This window comes from Mustela nigripes, chromosome 16 (genome assembly GCF_022355385.1).
Source record: "Mustela nigripes isolate SB6536 chromosome 16, MUSNIG.SB6536, whole genome shotgun sequence".
NCBI classification, from domain to species: Eukaryota; Metazoa; Chordata; class Mammalia; order Carnivora; family Mustelidae; genus Mustela; species Mustela nigripes.
In genome coordinates this window covers 36,018-60,094 of record NC_081572.1, presented here as the reverse complement: position 1 = coordinate 60,094, position 24,077 = coordinate 36,018, and the positions used below count along the sequence as shown (strand labels likewise).

The 24,077-nt window shown below is 59.4% G+C and overlaps 1 long non-coding RNA gene across 2 annotated transcripts; it reads left to right on the top strand.

The window, feature by feature from the left end:
• The first annotated feature begins 10,063 nt into the window (after nucleotides 1-10,063).
• On the top strand, nucleotides 10,064-22,543 carry LOC132003871 (uncharacterized). 2 transcript variants are annotated; one of them, XR_009400349.1, is made up of 3 exons: nucleotides 10,064-10,192; nucleotides 21,103-21,228; nucleotides 21,846-22,543. It is a non-coding gene; the product is annotated as an uncharacterized LOC132003871 (long non-coding RNA). The 2 variants fall into 2 exon arrangements; XR_009400348.1 differs by having other exon boundaries at nucleotides 20,578-21,228.
• The last annotated feature ends 1,534 nt before the right edge of the window (nucleotides 22,544-24,077 follow it).

The following is a 24,077-nucleotide window of genomic DNA, read 5'->3' as shown; positions in this document are numbered from 1 at the left end:
GGGGCAGGGGTTTCGGCTCAGCCACACCTCCACATCACCCCAGCTGCCCTGGAAAGCTCGGGTCTGGGGTTGACCCTCCTAGGGGTGGTCCCACAGGCAGGGGTCCCAGGCCCCGGAGGCCTTCCAGGGTTCCAGAACAATTGTGTGAAGCGTTCGTTCCTTTGACCCATTTGCTGAGCCGTACTGTTGTGCTGAGACACTCCTAGCTGGCACCAGCTGGCCGTGTACTGGCCCAACACGTGTTTCTGGGAAGTGGACGCCCGAGCCATGAGCTTCTGTGTCACTGCTGACTCACCCCAGTCGTGGCGCTACTCCTCTCGTTAGACCGACTCCGTCCACTGAAACTTTCTCTGATTTCCCAACACCCTTGCATGCTGCATCTTGGACATTTCAGGGACAAGGTGACGCCGTGCAAAGGGGCAGATCACGGACCTGAGTGGGGGTCGAGGGAGGGTCCATTCACCTCAGAAGCCTCAGAGTTCTGATATGGTGACCACAGCTGCCGTGGACTTTACCAGCGGTCGTGACGGTTTTCCAGGGACACTATGCTGTGGTTTTCCAGATCCCAGCATCCAGCCCCGAGAGGACCCGCGAAGAGTGCTCGCCAGTGCGTGTGTGTCGGCCTGTTGTCGTCCACTCAGCTCAGCTGCTCTTGTCCGGTTTGCTGACCCGCCCCCCAGACACCGGGTTCTTGGACCTGGGGCACTGCAAGGGGACATGGGCAACGGCCCAGGGTGCCCGGAGCTGCCGGCGACTGCCAGCCCCAGGAGGCCCCCCCAGCGAGTGGAGGCCAGGGGTCTCTGCTGTGGGGTTACGTTTTCTCCCCTTCCCACCCTTTTCCCTTTGCGAGGGGATCAGTCCTCACAGCCCACTCTCAGGGGCGTGTTTCTCGGGGTGCCTGGCTGGTCCCGTCGTTGGAACGTGTGACTCTTGTTCTCACGGTCGTGAGTTGAGGCCCATGTTGAGTGTAGAGATAACCTGAAGAAATAAACTTAAAAATAAAAAGGCTGCATGCTTCTTTTAAGGTTTACACTGTTCTTGGTCACGGGTTCACGCTGGTACAAACAGAGCCTGGGATTCGTTTTTGCACCGAGGCGGTATCTTGTCGCTTGTCCCTGGCATAAGGGCTTTGACTGGCTTTCTCCTTGACACGCATCTAGGATGCAAATGGAATTGAACAGACATAATTTGTACACATCAGTTTTTACACTGGTCGACAAATTGCTAGATGTGGAATCGCCAGGTCAGAGTTCACGCCGCCGCCTATGACCACCAGCCACGGGGTGGGCGCCCCAGCCCTGCCCCAGCCCTGCCCCCAGAGCACAAGCTCTGGGCTTCTGCTAATCAGACAGACGAACAGTAACAGTTTCTCAGGGGTGTTTCGGTGCTCATCTCTCTTCTTCTGAGTTAAGCATCTGAGGTTAAGGGTCTCCTACGTTCACGGGCACGGGCACTTCTTCCTCTAGTGGCCTTAAGCTCACTGATGGGCCAGGGCTCGTGTGTAAGGACCAGCCCATCAGCGGCTGGGAGTAGTAGTCTGTGTGTCTGTCTTTAAACTTTGTGTGGTAGCTGTTTGGACCATGAGTTTTTAGGGAAACATTTTTGTCTCTTCTTTTGTGGCCTCTGGATTTTGTAGGCTATAAGAGGCTTTCCTGTGTTTTCTTCTAAGGCCTCACATTTATGTTTCCAGCCCTCTGAGGGTCGTACCGCTGTCTGCTGTCGCGTGTGCCTAGTCTCTGGGGGTTGCCTGTCTATTTACAGTGTGGTTTCCAGCTGCCTTTGGTGGCATCTGGCCCGTGCCCCAGCATCCTGTGTGTGTCAGTGGGCTCTGGCCTGGCATCTGTCCTTCGCATCTGGCGTGTGCTGAGACGGAGGCCCCTGATGTCTGTCCCATCCCCACTCTGCAGACTGGTGCCTCAAGGCATGGGGAGCAGGTACCTCCCTAGTGTCTGCTGCCAGATGGCTCTGCCCACTCCTGCTGCCTCAGCGCCCCATCAATGTCCCCGCCTCCTCCCAGGGTGAGCTGAGCAGGAATATCTAGAGGACGAGATGTCCAGGACTTATCTATGTGCCCACATCTCAAGAGCTACCATGTTATCTGGGGCTCACAGTGGTGCCCCGTGGCACCATGGGCCGAGATACTCATCTTGGCGAGGAACAAGTTTTCGGTTAGAGTTTTGCTAGGTCGGTCTTTGACCTGAGATGCAGTTCCTGGTCCTTCCCCACTGCTCCCAGCACCAAGTGCTTGGCAGAAATGGGGGTGCTCCTGGCCTCCTCCCTGCCCAGGAGTGCCCTGCTGTTGCTCACCTAGGAGCCCATGTCCCCTGCTCAGACATCACTCTGCCCAGGACCTTCCTGACCCTCTGGGCAGACTGCTCGGCCTTCTCACGCTCTGGCCAGGAACGACACGGAAGCATTCCGTGTCCTCATCAGCCCAGCTGAGCCCTGAGCACTTGGAGGCAGAGCTGGGCTGCTTCTCAGGGACCCCGAGGCTCTGCAAGTGGGGGAGGGCATCATGGATGTAGAAGCATCACGAATCACTGGTGCTCACTTGAGGGAGCTGCCCGCACACACAGCTTGGTTGACTCTCCGGGTCTGGTGGCTTGTGGCGTTGTGTTTCCTCGGTACCTGCTTTTGCGTCTCTGAGTCGGTCTTGCAGGTAGCCACACGCCAGAGGCGAGCGGTGACGGCCATCTCCTGGCACTGGGGAGTGTCCGTGTGGCCCTCCCCAGGCCTCATGTGTTCTTCCTGTGCCATCCGTGGCCCACAGCCTGCTCACCAGGGCCCATGCTGGGCAAAGTGTGGTGGCGGTAGGTCATTCTCTCCGAGGGCCCTTGTCTCCTGGAGCCTCTCACTGTCTCTCCCCTCCCTCCCCCCAGCTCATGGCCCACAACCCCCTTGGGTATGTCAGTGGCTCTTCGCTTTTCCTGCTTGGGGTGTCGGTCTCCTGCTGGGAGCTCCGGAAAGTCAGTATGTGCTGCCGACCCACCCCGTTTCCCGAGCTGGCTTCTGGCACGGGTTAGATGAGCCGGTATGTGGGGCTTCGGCAACTGTGGGGGCGTGCTGTTCTCTGGGCACAGGTCCAGGTGGGACACAGCAAACCCATATCCCCTGCTGGACCCACACAGGCCACGGGGCCCAGAAGCACCGTCTCTTCACTGTGCTGACCCAACAACCCGCCCAGCCTGCTGTCTGAGGTTTGCCTGGAGCCTTGGGCGGAGGCTGTGGGACGGTGCCGAGGGGCCGGGGGTCTGGATCACGTGGGGTCAGTGAGAGCAAACCTGTGAGTCCAGGAGGCCCTCCTCATCGAGCTGCCTTCACAGGAAGCCCTACCGTGCATGGGTCACTAGGGTAGTGCACAGACCAAGGCCTGCGGGCCGCAGGGCCCTGGACTGGACCTTCAAGCATGTGCGGCCTAGAGAGGGGCTCTCTCCAGAAACCAGTCACTCAATTTAAGCTACTTCCCGAAAAGACGAGTTTCATAAACACATGTCTGTCCTGTATGGGCTGTGATTTCTGCACAACGGTGAGGCCTGCGTATGGTAGCTTTGCTGTGTCAGCCCGTGTAACACCCGGAGGACCAGCGTGACGCGAGAAGGGAAGGTGGACCGGAGGGCTGCCTGCCTCGCTCAGCAAGACGGCCGATTGGGTCTGTCTCCTGTTATCAGGGAGTTCCAACTCAGTCCTCCTCAAAATACCACGCTGGTGGTAATGAGTGAGAACAGTTTCTCCAAAAGGAAAAACACCAAGCTTAAGACCCGGAAGTTTCCATCTGTCGTAGTATGGGCCCGATGACAGAGTGGGGATTTGCCTGGGCAGGGAGGGGGAGGGTCCGCCGGGCCAGGAAGCCCCACCCTGCCCACCCCTCTCCCCACTTCCCTTCTGTCGCTGGTGTGGTTGAAGGGCCAAGGACTCGCGGGGGAGCTGGAGGGTAGCGGCACTTACCAGGAGCAAGGGTGCACTTGCTCTGCTGACCTGCGTTCTATACATGACGTGGCCCCCAAGAATGTCAAGGCAGAGCCAGACTAACACGAGAGATTCGTCTGGGATGCTGAAGGGCCTCGCAGACACTGCTGTGGGATCACTCTCTCCTCCCTCCTCTGATGTGACCGCAGAACCTCGCTCCCCTCTCCCTGGACCTCACAGCTCCTCTTGAAGGTCCGAAGGGACTGGGCTGCCTGTGGTGGTCTTGTCCACTCAGTCAACAAACACTGTCACCTAGAGCTTGGGATCAAGATACCCCCACCTGCATCACACTCAAGAGAGGCCCCAGGAAGTTGTGCGGTAGAGGGGAGGGTCCCAGGCAGGGGTGGGGCCCTGGGGTTGAGGGAGGATCCTATGAAGGGGTGGAGCCCTGGGATAGAGTGGGGGGTCCAGGCAGGGGTGAGGCCCTGGGGTAGAGGGAGGCTCCCAGGCAGGGGCACCTGGGCTGCTGGTTGGGTTAAGCATCCCACTCTGGATCTCAGCTCAGTCTCTGTCTGGGGATTGCGAGCTCAAGCCCCAAGTTGGGCTTCAAAAAAAAAAAAAAAAAAAGCGGGAGCAGTCTGAAAGGCCAGGGCGGGTGAGCGTCCCGCCCCCCCTTGCCCCGAGCCCCACCGTCCAGGAGCATTCTGCACGTCCCTGTGTATATGTTTTTCTATCTGGGCTTCTGTTTCTCACCCAGATCTCAAGCAATTCCCCTCTCTCCCTAGGGAATGTCTTCCTACAAAGCCCGCTTCTCTCCCACCCTGGAAATGTGCGTGACGCCTCTCCCTCCCGCGGGCCGCGGGCCTTGGAGCGCCATCGCCTTGCCATCTCCCCAGCCTCTGGGCTGCCCATCCTGTCTGCCCCTGGCACTGGGGCCGCTGTCCCCCGGCTGGGGCAGAGAAGGAAGTCACAGCGGTGCTGTCGACCGAGGTGGTCTGTGTCTTCCAAGCCACGCTCGTCAGGAGAGAAGAAACACAGGCAGAAAGATGATAAATAGACAGTTTTTCTGGAACTTGACAGTCATTGGCTTCAGACACAAACCTCACATTAGTAAGAGCGAAGCTGTCGTGTTTTCACGAGACGGAAAAGACACACACGTGGTCCGTCGTCTGAGGCGTCAGGGACACCCCGCAGTTCACAGTGAGGCCACTGCCCTCACGGATTCTGTGAGAAGCCTTGTTTACATTCTGACCCCAGGCCTCCCACATTCCTGACATTGTTGGAAACTTGGGAGCAGAGCCCCACATGAAGTTCAAACATTTCCCCTCTCCCGCCCTCACCGTCTGTCTGCGCTGCCTCCATCAGCCACGGCCTGGGGGCTTTGTGCCGGAGGGGGACAGGACCAAGGGTGCAGGCTGACCTCGGGGAGGGTGTCCTGCCTTCTGTGCCCAGCTGGGAACCTGGGTCCTGGAGGGTCGAGGAGAGGTGTCTGCGGGGCTGACCCACAGGGCTGACGGGCTTGGGACATCCAGATGGTCGGCACACGCTCCCGGACTCACGGGTGGTGCGGTCGGCTGGGCACGGGACTGGGGACACACTGTGTCCTGGTCCCGGATGTCTTCCCACTGCCCACTCTGCGTGAAGGGGCCTCAGAAGGAGGGGCTCCGGCAGCGCTGCCAGGAGCAACCCGACAGGGTGTGTGTCTATCGGGCAAGGTCAGGGAGCGCCCAGCTGAGACGGGTACAGGGGAGCAGCCGTCCGGGAACGGGGGGGGGGGGTGAAGCCAGCGGACGAGGGCCCGGGGGCTGCAAACACAGGAGGGGCTGTGGACGCTGTCTGGAGGGCTAGCGGGTGAGGGGTAAGGAGGAGGCGGGCTGGGCTCCCCAGGCCTTTACAAGTGGTAGAACGCATGAAGCTTGGGCTCTCCTCAGACCCAGGCCAGTCTGACCTCATCCGTGGGCGTGAAGTTTCACCGGGTGGGGAGGCTCCCAGCAGGTCTCTGGAGAGGGTGTGCCGTGGGCAGGGGCAGGCAGATGGGACACCTGACTCTGGAAGGGGCTCCCTGGTGCGCTGGGATGCTTTGGGGCATGGAAGCCAGAGCAAGACCAGAGGGTCGACCTTGAAGTCAGCATGACTTGGGGCCCAGATGGGGACTGTCAGAGCAGCTGGGCTTGGCTCAGGAAGTAGGCCTATGTTTTGGGGGCTGTGACTGGGGAGGGTGCCCTTGGGCCCAGAGGCAGATCAGGCGAGGCTGAGGGAGGAGGCATGGTTGGGCTGGCAGCGCTGGTGGAAGCCGGGGCCGGTGGGGACGCCCAGCATCTGGGGGAGGAAAGCCCGAGCAGGCTGGCCGCGTGCTAAGGGGCTGGGGCCGGGAGCCAGGGCACAGGTGTTTTCTGGGGGTTGGTCTGGAGCAAGCGACTGCTGGGGGCTGCACCCAGGGACCCCCAACACCCAAAGGCCACAGGACGTGGGAAAGCAGGCTCGGCTCAGGGTGGGACGGAGGGCCAGCTGGGACTCTGCCCGCAGAGGAGGCCCGGCCTCTCTGAGTGGGGCAGAGGTCCACCTGAGGAGGAGGCCCAGGGGCTGGCTGGGTTAGTCCTGTGGATCCTTGGCCCTCTGTCCTCGTGCCCCTGACGCCTGCGCGTGGAGGACACCAACAAAAAGGTTTTTCTCCATTGTGACCTAAAATAAGAGATCTTTTAAAATGTCACAAGCAGATCATTATGCTTACAAGACACACGGTGCTCCTGTCCTAGCTGCACTACGCTCATTGTCACTGTCACGTTCCCCGAGGTCTGGCCACCAGAGGCCACTTGGAGACTCAGATGTTCAGCCCCACCCCCACTTTCTCTGTTCCCTCTTTCCTCACCACTTCTTGTTAACTTTGGGTTTTGTTTCTTCCTCTTACCCCTTCTCATGCCCTTGATTCTGGCTGGCCTGCTTTAATGATTAAAGACCTCATTTCACAAGTATGCGTGAGAGCCGCTGGCCGTGTTACTGGGCGACGTCAGTCACCCGCACTCTGGTCCTCAGTCCTGGGGGCCGGAGGTTGTGGGGGCCCCAGACCTGCCTGCGGCCCTGCTCTGAGGGACCCGTGGGCACGGAGGGGACCTGCTGTCCTGCTGCTTCTCCCCTACTTCCCGTCCCGTTCCCCTCCCCCCAACCACCAACCACCACACCCTGTGACTGCCCTGCTGGTCCTGCCTTCTTCCCAGGATGTTGGACCTGGATGACTTTGCGGCCGTGGGGGCCGCTGCCTGCCGAGGCTAGGGTCAAGAGAGGCCCGTGGGAGGCCTGTCAGGTCCCTGCCTATGTGTGTCTGCAGCCCTCCAGTGAGCAGTAGGGACATCAGGGGGCCTGGCAGGACCTGGTCCTCACCCTGTCTCTGCCAACTCCTGCCATACCTCCTCTGAGAGCTCCCTACTCCTGTCCCTGCAACAAGCCTGCCACGGGCCTCCCCCTTTGCTGGCTGGTACCTGCTCTGGTCCCCAAAGTGTCGAGAGGGGGTTCTACCCTGGGGCAGGAGTGGGGTCCCCTGTGCCCTTATGTTGCTGGGAGTGCCAGGATTTGGGATATATGAAGGAACTGTCCAGGGCCGTTGGGACCCGTCCAGAGACTTGTTCTCAGAGAATCAGCGACGCGAGTCCCTGCAGTTTGTTCTCTCCCAGGAGTGGCGGGAGCCGCGGGCCCGGGTGTCCCCCTCTGCACGGGTTGGGGGTGAACGGAGTTCTAATACTCTCTCCTCACTTGCAAAGAGGACTCTTGGCTCCTCGCCGTCCTCAAAATATCCCTAAGGCTCACCCCTGCTGCTTAAGGAAAATGCCTTTCTTCCCCCAAAGCTCCCCTCAATCCCTAAGATCTGCCCACATTGCCTTGGTGCCCTGCTGTGCCCTCGCGTAGAGGCCCCCTCAGACGCCTGGTGACCGTGGCATCCCGGCCTCCACTCCCCTCAGACCCTTGGGCTTTTGGAAAATTTATTCTCCATTCTTTTCTATTATGTCTCTATTACGCAGCAAGTACCGAGAATATATAAATACGACACAATCCTCATCTTCAAGGAAAGCCCACCTTAAATCTAGAGTCCGTTGCTCTGAACCCTATCCTTCAACTTGTTTTTCTCTAACCAGAAGAATGGAATTTTCTATTTATTAAAAAGCTGTCACATGTGCAAGCGTGAGGACTGACGTGGACGGGAATGTCCCCTGGGCTCCCACCCACCGGCGGGGTTGGGGGCAGGGTGCTTGGGCCCGGGACCCCTCGCACTGTGCTCTGGCCATTCCTGTTTGTGGGTGAGTACGACACGGGCTCTCGCTGTGGCCTTAACTTTCAGTCTCCCTGACCGCCGATGAAGTGCGGCCTTGACGCACACTCCTGGCCACGCCCGCTCCCTTCGGTCCCGAGGCCCCGGAGCCGTTCCCCGGGGGTGTCTCTGTGGGGTCCCTGCCTCATCTGTGGGGCTGCAGGCATTTCCCTCCGAGCTCAGGATCTGCCTGTCGTCTCTGATGGAGTCTTACTTGGATGCAGCAGAATCGCCGGCCTTTTTCCCTCTGTGATTTCCCCTTTCTCGCCCTCACCAGCCCTTCCTGGGCTCCCTGGGATACTCAGTCTTGCCTCTCACGGGCAAGTGCTTGTCCATCTGGAAGCAATCTTCTTTGTGTTTGGTTGAAGATAGGGATCCGGTTTCACTTCTTAAATGTGCGTGACCAGCTCCTGGCATCGCCTGCAACGTGCGTTTCAGAGCTGCCGTGAGCCAGGGTTCCATCTGCTCGTGGGGCTGCCCTGGGCGCTGAGCACTGCCCCGTGGGCCGGGGCCGCACCACCCTGACTCCTGCAGCTGGATCACAGGCCCCATACCCTCTAGGGCAGGCTCCCCTGCCTTGTGCTTCACTCACTGGTAATATTGCTCGAGCTTCTACTGTATGTCAGGAGCTCTCTAGGTGCTGCCAAAAAGCCCATGAAAAACACTGACTTTCTTTAAGGTACATTCAAATGGGTTGTGATGTGTGGGGAGGGTGGGCTCTAAGCTCAGTGGTAGAAGATTCTGGGGAAAAAGGAGCATCGAGGGTAACGGGCTTGGGGGCTGCCGTGGAAGGGGACAGAGCGGGCAGGCGGCCACCCGTGCCCACACTCCCGGGGACTCGGGCAGAGACACTGCCTCTCAGGGACCTCCCCCACTTTCCCCAGGGGCTGTAGAGGCGGGAGGGGTTGGTTCCTGAGAGCATTGCTGTCTCTCTCCCTGTCTTTTCTCTCGTCTGCCTTCTCCTAACATTATGATTCAGAGTAAGATTAATGTACAATTGCCCTTAACGAACGAAGTTTTGTGTTCCTCAGCCTTGGTTTTAAAGTTGCTCTGACCTCTCCTTCCCGTGTCTGCAGTTCTGACCGCACCTCTTTGGCCTGGACTGGCTGCCACCGACTGCCTCCCTCCAGGGCACCCTCCACCCTCCACTGAAGACTCACTGGCCTCAGTGATCATTTTCTTTCTGCCCCTGCCCTTCCCAAGGGTCTCTGACAGCTCCTGTCTGGGATTAAAGCCCAGCTCCGTATCCTGGTAATTACTGACAACAACACGTGTCCCCAAGCTCCCCGAATCCTCATTTCTCCAGCCGAACGCTGCCCCCTCTGACCCCGGCCAGCATCCTGGCTTCTGGGTCTGCTTCCCTTCATCCCTCCAGTGCCCACCCGCTTTCCGGCCAGAACGGAGCATGGATCCTGGGTGCAGGCCCCTCCTGGGACCCTCTGGGCGGGATGGGGGCTGCTCCGGGCCCCTAGTGTCCTGGGACGTGCCCTGTGCCTCCTGCAGCCCAGTGGGGTTGGGCGGACTGGGGTTCGGACACTGCTCACGGCGCCCAGCTCTGCACACATCAGCTCTTACCGCGAGGGAGTTACTGTTTTGTTTTCTCACATGCTAAGTATTTAATGTTTGTTGAATAAATGTTTGCTCTTTGGTACTAAGTGGAACAACAGCAGCTTCTTTGTGAGTGCTGGGGAGGCCTTGAGGGAGGGGATGTCAGCAGGGTTAGAAGGGCTGGATCACAGCGGGAGGGAGGGGTGGCCCCCAGGCCATTGGCCTGGTCCTCCCATGGTCACCTGCTGGCCTTCCTGCTGGGGCCTCACGCTCCACTGGGCCTGCCTGGGACCCACTCGGGTGAGATGGTGTCTCTGCCTAGGTTCCTCTGGGCAGGAGACTCAAGGAGGGTGGACGTGGTGGAGAGCAGGAGAAGCGGGGAGCCAGCGATGCCTGAGGACCCGGCCCCGTACAGCTGACTTGGCTGTAGGTGGTTCTGTGAGTCAGAAGCTGAGGTTCTGTTGGGTTTCTTGGTCTGCTGGGGAGCTGGTTCAGGGGGGCCTCCAAGAAGATATGCTGGGCCATGGTCATCTTGTGGCCCTTGAGGTTATGCCAATGGGGGAGAGTTGGGTTTTTTTTTTAAGGGTGGAGGTTTTTATACAAGTACCTCTTTGTGCTTACTTCCGGCCTAGGGCACACCATGAGCTCTCAAATACTCCTGTGCTGGCCGGGGACAGGTGGACTGGGGAGGACCGTGGGCCAGGCTGCGTCTGAGGGGGGCATGCGAGCCCTGACCCAGGGCCTTCCAGGTGGGACGGGCCGTTCCCCGGACACACTGCCCATGTGCTCCAGGCCTGCAGCGAAGAAGGCCCAAGCCCTCTCAGCCTCAACCTCACGGACCCCATGGGCACTGGGTTCCGCCAGACGCTGTGGGCTCGGGAAGGAAGAGTTCAAAGAATCCTCAGGCAGGAGAGACCAGACTCTCAGAGCTGAAGCCCCAGATAGTAGTGTTATGCACGAGTCTTCGTGTCCGAGAGGCCACCAAGGAGCCAACACCGATGCAATCATACGAGGGTTTATTTGACAAGCTTAAGCTTGGGCCCAAGTGTACCCGGCACAGAGTAGGGACTTGGGCCCCGAACCAGATTACAGTCAGAGTTTTTAAAGGCAGCGTAGGGTGGACTCGGGGGTGGGTGAGGACAAAGGGGATTATGGGTGACGTAAGTCTCCAAGGATTTTTGGAAGCAAGGTCTCCAGGACCTTGAGGGGCTAGCTGCTGTTGGGAGAAAGGTTATTCATTACCAATAATAAAAATCTTCTCGTGAGACCCTTTAGATGTCTATCAGTGTGCCATATGCTTGGGAATGATTCTCTACACGATCTTGGAGGTTTAGAGATAAAGGAATTGTTAAAGTAGACTTACAGGGTCCTGGTTGGACCTGTCGGGGTAGGGGGTCGGTCAGGCTAGGATTGTCCTTAGCAAAACCTCAAGGTAAGGGCAGTTGAGTCCCCAGGGGAGAGCCACTCTGTCTGTTTCAAGGGCTTGTCAGTAGGTGAGGAATTTTAATGATTTTCTTCTGCCTTTGTTTCCCCGCATGGGCTAAACTTGAGGTGGGATGGCCTTAATTTTCTCGGCCTCCACATTTCCCCCTGAACAATTTGACCCTTAAATCTTTAAGGTTGTTGAAGGTGGAAGGTCTCATCTTCTGTAACTTCTTCCTGCTGAATAGGGGTGTAGAGTTGTCCCTACCTACTCGGGTCAACATTGGTCAGTTGGGGAGTGTGTAGGGAAGTTAGGAAAGACGGAGGCAGCTGAGTCTAGGGGAGACTGCTCAGGTGATCTTCCCGACTGACAAGGATCATCTGTGGAAGTTATGACCTCGGAGGAGTTGAAGTCAGGTGAGACGTGGGAGAAAATAGCAAAACGTGGTTAGTGTAACAAAAAGAAAGTAAAGCTCAACTAAGTTTTTTGCTATTTGACAAAACACCCTTTTCCAGTCCAGGAGTTTAAGGGAGAGAGAGACTGTTTGAAGAACTAACCTGAGTAGGTCAGAACCCAAGAAATATTTTGTGGTAATCGGGAACATCAAGATGGCGGCACTAATGTCGGGGCTGGACTCGAGGTGGGTACAGCCTTGTTTTTCTTGGTCTCCACAGTAAAGAGTGTTGAGGCCCTCCCTGCTGCGGGCCGGGGGTGGGCACTGGGCGGGGCTGGACTGTGGGGGCAGGGCGGGGCAGGGCTGGGGTCAGCTTCCCTCCCGCAGTTCTCCCTCTGCCAGACCACGTCCACCTGAGGCCGAGTGGACAGACTCAGGGGGCCCAGCTGGTGGAACCATGCTGGAGGCCCTTGTGCGGGGGGCCGGGTAGGGTAGGAGCTGCCATGAGGAGGCACATAGGCCCAAATTTGTCCTCGTGAGTCAAGAGTCTTATTCACCCGAACTGAAAAGTGGTTTTAGGACAGCGGGTCAGGACCCAGATGAGTGACTGGCTCTGGTTGGGCATCCTGCTCTCTGTCCATCTGTCTTGTCTCACATGGGTGGGCGCTCACGCCATGTGGCTGCCCGCAGGTCTCACCGGGGTTTGGAGGGGGCGGAGCAAATCAGGACCCTGTCTCAAGTTTGGCCTGGCTGGCATGGGCTTGGGCCTTCTGGGACTGGCCCCTCAGCCCTGCCTGGGGACCCTGAACACTCCCTCGCCAGCTCCCTCCGGGGCGTAGGGGCCTTTGCTGGCCGTGGTGTTTGCCTCTCAGGACTGTGGATACTAGCAGCCTCGCGCCCTTGCACCAAACCCAGAGAAGGACTGAACCCCTTCACACAAGAGGGTCGGAGGGGTGACCCCCCTACCACCCTGTCTACCGGGGAAGGTAGAGGTGCACACGGTGTGTGGGCACGTCTCCCGCTGTCCAGAAGGCAAGTGCGGCAGCTGGGCTGAGCAGGTTACATAACAGCACATTCGTGAGTTTACTTTGGCTGCCGCAGACCCTGAACACAGTGAGAGTGGCCTGCCCTCCTCTGGCCATCAGGGAGCCTCCCCACGGGCCCTGCAGATGTGCTCATGGACATGGTGCTGAGAGACGCAGCGGTGGCTGGAGGCCTCTGTGGCTGTGCCACGTGGGCTGTGACCTCCCTTCAGCTGAGTGAGGGTCCCTGGGGAGTCTTGGCAGCTCTGGACCCCACAGATGCCTTGGCGTGAAGGCTGGGGACTGGGTGCGTGGCGCTGCCAATTCTGCCAGTCTGGCTGGCCGGGGGGCCCACGGCTGACTCCCACCTCTCTCCTGCTCCGGCGGGGGTCTCTTTATTGACTTTAAATGTGTCTACTATAGTCACTCTTTTCTGCATGGACTCTGGGCTTCCTCCTGCCCACTGTGCCATTCTGTCTGTCTTTGCTGTGGTTCCCCTCGCTGTGGCCTGATGTTAGCCAGACGAAGCCCACAGAAGGGTTGGTGCCTGAAAACACAGTAGTGCCCTCCACGTCCAGATACTTGAATTTCATGGGAAATATTAGTGACATAACTCAGACAAAGGAATGAGTCTCTAATGGTGACGTACCAGCTGGTGAGAGGACCCATTTCTGAACGGAGACCCTTTTGTCGAAGGTGTCAAATAGCACACAGGACCAGGGCTGGGGTCCATATCTGGGAGAGTGTACTTACAGATCACCTACTTTCCAGGTAGGTGGCTTGTTAGTGATACCTCCATTGCCAGACAGTGATGTGAAGGCTTAGGACACTCGTGCCACGCCATCTCTGTCCTCGTGTTTAGGAGAGATCTGACCCGTAATCACATCCAGGGAGGAGTCTGTTTACGGCCTGGTGCAGCCTGCACCCCATGATCGAGGCTGGAAAATACCCGTGGTGGGGAGCTGATTTAACAACCGATGTCCATGACAACAGGCCACTGACCACCCCTGCCCAGGCCCACAGGAAAACGTGGGCAGGTCTGAGTGGACACGGAGGGTCCTGGTCAGCTTCACCCGGGCCAGCAGTTGGAAGTGCCCCACTGCTTCTCACTACTGAGGCAATAACTCCATGAGTTCTTGATTTTTCTAAGTCCCTCTGGATAGCAGCCATCACTGGGGCCTCCAGGAAATTCCAGAGGCCTTGCCTTCCCGTCCTCTGTGGCCCCTGGCCCTTTCCGGCTATCTAGCCCATCCCTCCCCGGACCCACTTTCGAGGACACAGGTACAGAACAACCTAGACCTCCAGGACACACACGGGGCACTGCTGCTGGAAGGGCTCCAGCTCAGAGTCCCAGGACTGAGATGTCTGCGGAGGACAGGGGCTATGTCAGTCACTGTGCTCCAGGCTTCAGGGGCACGGATGGGGAAACCGGGGCTTCTCAGGGTCACTGAGTGGCAGGGTGGAGGTGGGGGAGCAGGGCCCAGCGTGCGGATGCAGGGAGCCCGCATGTGAGCCCAGAACCCCAGGCCGGAGGGAACGCTGCTCCCATAGAGAGGACAGCAGGCACACAAGGTCTGGGGGGTTGCTTTTCAGCTTGGTGGGACTGGGCATGGGAGTGACTCGGCAGGCCCTGGACTGGGCTTGTTTTCCACTTGGCCACATATAATTTATCTATAATAGCAATGTGCTTAATTCCAAACGCAGTACACAGCATGCAGACTCTGAGTGAAGATGTAGTTTGTTCAAGAGGAAGAGGCCCATGGAAAAGGTAGGCTGAGAAGGACAGAACTGAGCCCCCCGTTGGGCTCCGGGCTCCTGGCTGTCAGGAGGCCGGCTCTGATGCGACTCTAGAGGCCAAGACTATGCTGGCCCTGGACCTTTCCCTGGGGAAGACCTCACAGCCACCCAGAGGTAGCTCATCTCCTAGAGGAGGGAACCCCGATTCACCCCCACCCATCTCCACGCTCAGAGCTCAGGCCCCAACCCCACCTCCCCGCTTGGGCCCTCGGTTTCAGCTGTGATGTCACCCTGTTGCTGGAGTCCCTGGTAGGCAAGGGTGGGGTGGGGGCTCTGGTTTGCTCAGAATTCTTCATGTCTGGCCAGGTAGCGTGTCTGACCAGCTGAGCACGTAGCTGCCCAGTGCGTGTTTGGGGAGCTGGCAGATGATAATCTGGAAACAAGGCAGGTTCACTTGACATACGACCACAGCGAGGTCCAGGGAGGACTTGTCAGCTTGTCCCCTGTGGAGGCGGCAGCTTTCCTCCAGGACCCTTGTCTCAGACCGCCCACCAGCCCTCTGGGTTCTGGACATCCAGGCCCCATGACCTTCTAACTTCAGACCTTCATCCCGTCATCTCCGCCCAGAGCTCGTACAGAAACTGGCTGGCTGTCTCGTGGCCACGAGGCACTTCCTGCGGTGAGGGCTTGGGCAGGTTGGCAGCCGTCTCACGTTCTTCAGCAGGCTGACCTAAGTATATTATACACTTCGGAAGCAGGCAGCTTTCATCTTTTGGAAGCAGGTGGATTGACATGGGGGCTGGAGGAGGGGAGGAGGGTTTTGGCTAAAGAAATTGGGATTTGAAGCACCAGGGGGCTCCGTCTGCCGGCTCAGGTCAAGATCCCAGGGTCCTGCCCGGAACCTTCTTCTCCCCACCCTGAACCCCTGCTCACTCTTGCTCTGTCTCTTAAGTAAATAAAATCTTTAAAAGAAGGAAAGAAGGAAAGAGAGAAAGAAATCTGACTTTGGCCCAAGTCAACACTGTGAGCAGGACCAGCCAGGGTGAAGAAGGGGTACGAGATGACCCTTCTGCGCCAACGGCAGCCAGGGTGGGTTTCCAGAATGATGTGCCAGCTTGGTCTCCTTTGGCCCCAAACAGCTCTGCGAGCTCAGCTTCAGAAACTGTTCCTGAAAGGCAGGGACCTGTCCAGGGTCCGCAGGAGCCTGTAGTGAAGCAGGGGGCTCTGGCCCAGGTCCGATTCCCATACCCCCTTCAGCCTTCCTCTCTGGGCTCTGGCTGTGGGGCTCCAGGGTGTTGTCTGGGGATGACGTCTGGGTCCTTGGCAGGTGCTCGGACATTTGTCCAGTAGTTGAGGGGCCTGCTCAGGCCTGCAGGCCCCGAGAAAGCTGTTCTGTGTGTATCAGTATGTGCGTCCATGGAGGGGGGACTGGCCAGGAGCAGAGCTCTCGGTGGGGCAGCAGAGACATCACAGAACCAGTGGGGTTGGCTGATTTGGGAAAACGTGACCTCAGAGACTCCCCCCAGGCCTCTCGCCACTTGCCCCACAAAGATCTTCCCTTCTCTGGGCCCTCTGAAACCCTGCTCCACACCTCTCTTGGCCCCCACTATGCTCACAGGTATGTCTCCAGTCCCTTGCATGGACAGCACTGTCTCCGAGGCTGCTTCTCGGGGCAGCCACCAGCACATGCCCTCAGGAAGCATTGCCTCAAGGTGCGGGCAGTGCTCAGGGCAGGGTTGCCTCTAGGCAGTACTGAGGCTTGGTGGCCCAGGGGCTTGTCCCCGGTGTCCCGGGCTCTGGACTCCCGGGTCTGTCGGCTCTCTGGCCTGGCCAGCGCCCGCTGTGGGACATGCAAGGGAGGAGTACGTCCCGAGTGCTCCCCCCACCCTGAGACCTGCCCCGCAGGCCCGGGAGCTTCTCGGGCAGGCCCACCACTGCAGCTGTTACTCCCTCGAGGGCAAGCTCTGTCCAACCTGAGGTGGTGCTGTAGCTTTGTGACTCCATTTGTGGGCCCTGGGCCAAGTCGTGGTGCAGACCTGGGTCCTGTACTTAGCCTGGCCATGCCCCGTGGAGCTTTGGTGGGAACTAGGTAAGTAGACAAATGTGACGAGCTTAGAATAGCGCCTGGGCCACGGTGAGCAGCCCTGGGTCGGCACCTGCTGTGCGCATCAGATGGTCCCCGTGGCGGGAGAGGGGACACACGTGCCTCGGGGAGGCTGAGGAGGGCCCTGCACGGGCGGGGGGTCAGGCATCGCCCCTGCGGTGTTCACCGTCCTGGACCCCTCTGGGCCACCTTGTGTAATTATAGCCCCAGACGGGAGGACCCAGCCAGGACTGCAGCTCTGGCCTTCTCTCTGCTGCCCCAGTGCTTCTGGGCGGGCCGGCCCGGGGTGACTGCCCGCAGGGCCGAGTGGGACGGCTGAGCCGGGCTCCCTGTGGGGCCGAAGGGGGCATCAGCCTGCCCTTCTGTCGCCATGTGTGTGCTGCTGGCTGACAGCAGCCCCTCAGAGGTCTCCTGGCAGAAACACTGAACGTGGCTACTCTGGCTCAGAAGTATTTTTATTCTTCGTCCCTTGGATTTCCTGTTTCTTTTTCTTTAAATGGCTAAGGACCGACAAAATTGAATTTGTCTAGATTTCTCTTGGTTCAGTCCCTTCTTCCTCTTGGAAGGCTTTTTATTTTTTATTATTATTTAAACCTCTTTAGCAACAGTCTGACCAGTGCCTCACGCAGCTCTGCTGGGGCCTGGCTCTGTGCTCGGCCCCCCTCTCCACCCCCGTTCCCGGGCCCACCCTCGGGTCTGGCGGCCAGCGACCAGGCCAGGCGCAGGCCCGAGCGCCAGACTCATTATTTCATTTTGTCAGCACCGTGGAAAACATTTGCTTTCCGGGAGGTGACCCTACTTTTAAGAGCCAACCTTTGGAGAAAACAGGACATGAAAGCTGGTTTTGGCTGTGAGGCCCAGACAGGCCTGCGCCCTCACTTGCAGCCGTGGCTCTGCCTGGCTCAGGAGCCCCACAGGGCTCACGTGTGTTCCGAGGTTCCCTTTCTCCCATCAGAGCCATGCCCAGCCGGCCTCTGCTGGTGAGTGTGAAGAGTCTGAGCTGACCGGCCCTGCACACACTGTAGGTCCTGGCGGGCGTGGCTTCCCCCTGCCCCCGCCCTGACACGGGGTCAGGACCCACCCCGATGACTCCACTCTGGGCAAGGGGTCCCAGGGAAGCCACGCTACAAAGCAAAGCCGCTTGCTCCAAGGCCTTGCCTAAAGGGCTGGAGGTCAGATCAGGTACACCCTGTCCTGTCTGGGGAGGGTCCTTGGCACTCGGAACTGCCCAGGCTCCCCAGGGAAGGTGGAGGCACAGACCCTGGGGTAGGCCACAGGGTGGCTTCAGCCTGCTTGACAGGTCACCGAGGCTGCCATACCAGAATGAGAAGTGAAGCCCTTGGTCTAGCCCGTCCCACGGCACCAGGCAGAACCTTTTCCAGCGGCTTCACTGAAGTGTGATGAATACCTCCTTCAGAATGCTGAAAATCGAATTCAGCAGACACTGACGTCTCCTACAGACAGCTCACGTGACGACACCAGCACTGCCCCAGAGCTCTGGGGTACTCACTGCTCGGGAGACAGACGTGTAGTCGCGTCCCAAGAGACAGGCCAGAGCTGAGACCGGCAGAGTCGCACCAGGAGGCCCGAGTCTGAACTCTGTATCCCTTCCTGACGGGCCGGGAACCCGGAGCAGGTGGTCAGCATCTCCAGTCCTCAGGTTTTTCCTTTGCAAAGCGGACGTGAGGATGGGGCCTACTTGCTTTCCTCACGGGGACCCAAGAGGGTGATTGTGGAAGTGTTGCCACAACATCAGCTGAGCAAGACAGACGATGACAGGGTCTGTGGCTTCTACACCAGCCGGGAGCTAGTACAGTGGACGCACAAGAAATTCCTTCCTGCCTGTAAGACAGACAGAAACTCCAGTGTCGATCGGGCACATGATATAAATAGGTGATTTGCAGAAGGGCCAAAAGCAAGGAATGACCCTCAGACATGGTGGTTATCAGAGGGATTCAACCTAGAGTGACGGAGAGACCCCTTCATACCCGCAGGGCGCATGGGGGAGGGCCACCGCTGGAGGGTGTGTAGCTGTGGAGAACGGTCGCAACGGGGGTGGACGGGGCTTTGCCAGACCCCATCTTACACGCCACAGAGAGCTGAAGCCCCTGTTTCTGCCCCAGGGGAAGAGCAGGGCTGCCCTTCCTGAAAAAGAGGTAATGCAGGTGAGCCCCGTGCCGGCCCAGCCCCCGCGGCAGGGTCCAACAAGACCAGGCCAAAGCTGGCAGGACAGAGCGCCCTGCGCGGCTCGGGCCTTGGGGCGGCCGCACAGCACCTGCGGAGGCGCGGGAAAGGGCAGGAGCACGTGGGGCCCGACTCTGCTCCTGTGGGCCCGGAACGCGCGCGCGCGCGATGGCTGCACTCCTTCTGCAGCAAGCTCCTCAGAGCAGCCGACGTCGGGCAGGAAAGAGCGAAGGGCCTGGAGAGTGGGACTGCAGGGCACAAGGCTGACCACCCTGGTGTAGAACGAGCACGGTGAGCTTGCACCCCTGCCCCACGGCAAAAGGCCAGAGGGAGGAAGTGCCTGCTCCGGGGCTGACGGCAGGCCCGGGTGAGGGGTAGTGACCTCCTGTGTTCCGGGGAGTCTGGAACTTAGACGCTGACAAGGAAAGGGACCAGTGCCAGTACTTAGACAGGAAGTTGGGCCACAAGATTAAGGTTGTAGGAGACAAGCAGACGGATCTAGCCTGTCCCTCAGCGGTGGGCAGAGGTGGACGTGGTCACTGCTGGCCGTGGCATGGTGCTGGGCCGGTGGTGCCTAAGGAGGGGAGGTGGGGGACAGGAGCACTTTCAAGAGGGCCGGGGTGGGGCTGGCTTGGGGCTGGTCCACTTGGGCACAGAGAGAAGAGGGCTGCCCTTGGTGTCTGAAGTTCTTGTTCACGTGACTGGATGACGCTGGGAAGGGGCAGGTGCCCAGGGACAGAGATGGGTCCCCCTTGTGCCCTCTTGAGCTAGAGACATTTGTGTGCGGGAGATATGTCAAGGGTCACTGCAAACCCTAAGGCATGGGAAGGCCCCTGATCTAGTCTCAGACAGGGGTGGGTCCTGCTGAGCCACACTGGCCACCCGTCCTGGCTTCCCTCCTGTCCCACCAAGACAGGCTTTGCTGAGACTGCAGCCAAACACCCACTTCCCTAGGCCTGTGTGTAGACATCCCCGCTCCCCGGGGCATCCCAGCCCAGTGGGGCTGCTCCCTTCTAGATGAGCTGTCCTTCAGGCACCCCAGTGTGCACGGGGCCTTTACCCTTCTTGGCATCAGAGGCCAGGCTCTCGCCCTGCAGGATCCCTGGAAGACACACTGTCCTCAGGAGCTGAAGAGGGTTATCCCAGCTGTGGGGAGTGGGCTTCCCACAACTGTGTGATGTGACCTCTGTGGCATCCCTGGGGGTCACCCGAAGGTGTGGAGAGCTGCCCTGATCAGCACAGCTCCCAGGGGCGGCTGTCATTTTCCGCCTTCTGCCCTGGGGCCAACGCGGCATTCTAGCCTTTTGTGCACCGGGACGTTTTCGAGATGTGGGTTCCTCCAGGACGTGATTATAGACAAACATCAGGAAGAAACGCACAAGGCCTGTGTGGCCCCAACAGGAGTTCTGGTCGGTGTGAGGGGCTTGGTCCCTCCGGGCAGAGACCAGCCACCCTAAGCCACACGGGGAGTGAGTCCGGGGAGACCTTGCATCTCGGCGGGGGGGGGGGGGGGGGCCCCCGGGCGCCCCCCCGCCCCCCGGGGCGGGGGGGGGGGGGGGGGGCGGGGGGGCCGTGGGGGGGGGGGGGGGGGGGGGGTGTCCACATGCAGCCCCCTTGCCATCCGGCCTCGTCGTGTGCACAGGAAGCAAGGGGCCCGACTCCAGACAGGACTGGGATGGCTCTGTGTTTGGTGAGGCATCCCTGCCCCGAGGGAAGGCCCACGGTGAGTCAGCTGGGGGGTGTTTACCCACCATTTGGGGACGAGAACCCCGGGAAAAGGCAAAGCCTATTCTAAATCCCATCTGCTTCCACTAGAATTTATGATAATTTGGACGAGAGTGGACTGGAGTTTATCTTTTGTGTTAGGCATTAGAAGCAGAGGGGACTGGTTTGCTATGCAAAATACGGATATTAAAACTCTGTTGCTGACATGAAACAGATTTACGCGTTGTTTTCCAGGCAGAGAAGCAGAGCTGGCCCAGCGCCGAGCCCCAGGTCACTGGGACAGAGCGGTCTCTGCTTCTCCACACAGTATTCGACCCTGCTGCTTGCTGCTGGAGATCAGGGTTTCCTCGCCTGCATCCTGACCCCTGGGTGCCATCGCGTCCTCTGGTTTCTGTGCCACCACGTTCTGGTTCAGCAACTGGGCCAGCTCAGGCTCCACCTCTGGTCAGGCGGCTCTGGTTTCCGGGGTCTCCCCTTCTTTCCAACCAAGCACCCCTCTCGTGACCCCAGGGCTGCACAGGACAGCCCGGCACTGTGGCGGCTCCGGCTGGGATGGAGTGGGACGCGTCTGCACGCACGTGGACGGGCCCAGGGGCCTGTGGCTGGTGATCCCACCGTCCGTCCCCTGTGGCTTTTCCGTGGCCACCACCACCTACGGAGGCCTCTCAGGAGCCACTGTGGGGCAGGTCAGCGTGGGCACATCTCTCCCCTCCGTGGCGTTCCGAGCCTGGCGTCCTAGCCTTTCTGCTTCTCACATAGGGTGTGAGCTTCAGAATGAAGTGACTGCCCAGAACCACACAGTTAGGAGGTGACACAGCCAGGATTGGAAACAGATCTGGTCCCAAGTCCCAGACTTTCCTGTGCTTGCCATGAAGCCTGCCTCAGGTGACCCTCGCTCCCAGAAGCACCTCCCCTCCTAGGATGAGACCGGTTCACAGCCCGGCCAAACAAATGTGTGGGACGCCAGGTTCCCGGTGAGGTCCAGGGGGCTGAGGCCACAGACAGTCTCCTGAGCAGAGCAGGGGCAGAGGGCTCCTGGGTCCTGCCCCATCCTGCCTCTGGGAGCCTAGCTGAGGCCGGTGTGGACCGAAAGCTGTTGCAGATGGGGATGCTGGAGTCTGTGGGCAGCACCTTTCCCCACTCTGTGTGTCCCGCTGCCCTCTTGGCACACCCCTGTTTATTGTCTCTGCCTCAGCTCACACCCCTTCCCCGGGCGTGTTTCCTTCATAACAGGATGGCGGACACGGCCCCCGCTCAGCAAGGCCCCAGTTGTTGCCGAAAACAGAGAGAAGCCATGATGGCAAAGTCCCTGGGTTAGAGAGGCACCATGCATCAGGGTGTCCCCTGTTTTCAGGTGGCTTGGACAGCATCTGTTTGGGGATGTCACCCTGAGCGGACGGGCTGGAGACTGGGGACTGTGCCAGGCCCTGCCCGATGCTGAGTCTTCCTTTTCACTTTTATTCGTAATTTCTTGAAAATGGTCTCAATGTTTGATCTTGCAGATGCCAGGGTTGCCGGGCCCCTTGCATTTCCTCTCGATTCTGCTCTGCGTCTACCCATTCCTTCCTGAGCGCATTTTCCTCCTGCGATTCCTTGACAAACGCAGGGACGACGGAGTTACCCAGCGATATTTTGCTTGGAAAGCTCTTCTCCCGAAGCCAGGGCTGCACTAGGTGTGTTTCCTGTTTTCCGGGTTTATTGCAAGAACCCGTCCTGGCTTCGTCGCAGTCGAGTAACACAAAGTCGAGTAACACAAAGACAGCATCTTCTCCAAGAGCCACCAGCCAGCGCCATGTGCGTCATGTTTCTCTGTGGACCCCAAGGCTGTGCAGCGAAGAGCCTACAGATGCCAGTGCTTCGGGAGAAATGTTTGTTCCTCACTCCTGTGTTTGGCAGAGTCGGCCTCAGGCCTCAGGGGCAGGACAGGCCTCAGTCGGCCTCAGGCCTCAGACCTCAGGCGGGGTTCAGATCTGCCCCTCGTCTCTCTGGGAACCAGATGGAGAGGCAGCAGCTCCCCGCGGCCTGTCTTTCCATGGAGCAGGCCAGGGGACAAGAGAATGAGCAGAGGTCTGTCCTGCACCTGAAACCTCCGTCTACAGGGCACCTGGGATGGAGTCCCGCTTCGGGCTCCCTGCTCAGCCGGGAGCCTGCTTCTCCCTCTCCCTTTGCCTGTCCACACCCGGCTTGCATTCTCTCTCTGTGTGAAACAAATAAATAAAATCTTTTTAAAAAAATGAAACCTCTGCTCAGAACTGCCTCCCCACCCTTCTGCCCACAGGCCCCAGCTAGGGCAGTGGGGCGGGCCGGGAGGAGGCCCCTGCTGCGGGACCGGCTGCACAGAGGCACGCAAGCACATGTGTGGGCTGCAGGGCGATGGCTTAGCTCAAGACCAGGCTCTCCAGAGGCATCGGCTCAAGGTGGCCCCGTCCCTCTGCCCTGAGGCCTGGGATCGCAGCGCGGGGCTGGGCCAGCCTGGTGCCCCCACTTCCGTGGTCTTGTGACCGGGCTCGGCGGGCTGCTCCTCAGAATCCCAGAGCAGTAGCTCTCTCTGCTGTGAGAGGGGGAAGAGCAGCCCTCCTCAGGGACGTCTGTCCTTGCGGTGCCTGCCCTGTGAGAGACGCTCCGACGTCGCCTCTCAAGCCTGGCTTCTCCCTCCATCTGCATGGGTTCAGGGGCACCGGGTTCAGCCCGGTCTGCAGGACTGAGTGCTAGTCATGGACTACTCTCCCGTCCCTCGCCCCTCAAGGGAGACGCGGGTGTGGGCAGCCGAGGTGGGGGTGGAGGGCTGCAGCCTGAGCACCCTAGCCTCAGGGAGCCAGACCGAACCCCTGCTGAGAGCAGAGAGGGGTCCAGCCAGTCAGGCCCCGGAAGACGGGGGTCCGGGGTCTCCATGATGGTCGAGGAAGACACATCCCTGCCCTGTAGGGCTCGCAGGCTCCAGAAACAGCCCTCAGCTCTCCTTACTACAGCGGCAGCTGCCTTCCCACACCCTTGCTTGTGCTGGACACTTCCATCGGATGCGCTCAGCACACTGTCTGTAGGAGGCTGACCGTGGCCCCAGAAAGAGGGGTCCCTTCCCGTAGTCCCAGAACCTGTGTGTGGGACCTTATTCAGAAAGTGGGTCTTTGCCCGTGTAATGGAGTTAAGGGTCTGGAGATGAGACCATCCTGGATTATGTGAGTAGGTCCTGAGTTCAAGGGCTTGTGTCCTTATCAAAGAGGCAGGAGAGTTCAGACGGGAGAAGCCACGTGGAGCCAGAGGCAGAGGTGAGAGACTCGGGCACAAGCTGCAGAGTATGTCTGGACAACGTGGATGCTTGTGTGTGCACGCGCAGCAGTGTGTGTGTGTGTGTGTGAGTGTGCTCGCAGGCTCTGTGCCTGTGTGTGCACGCATGGGCGTGCGTGTGTGGTGGCTGTGTTACAAGTGTGTGCAGAACGTGGGTTACGAGCCCTGGAAAGGAAGCAAGGTGTGGCAGGATGGCTCTGGGCGGTGCGCTGGAAGGAACGAGCAGAGCCTCCGACCGTCCAGGCCCCCCACCCCGGAGAGATGAGTGCGTGACCCCAGGACCCGCAGCAATGTCAGCAGAGCCCAGAGTGGAGGTAGGACTGTGCGGGACACACACAGGCATGGAGGACACACGTCAGGCCGTGCAAGCCCCTGGGACAGCGGTCAGAGACTCCTGGGGTTCTTGAGTCGGCGGGCACAGGGCAGCTGGAGAGGGACAGAGAGACGCC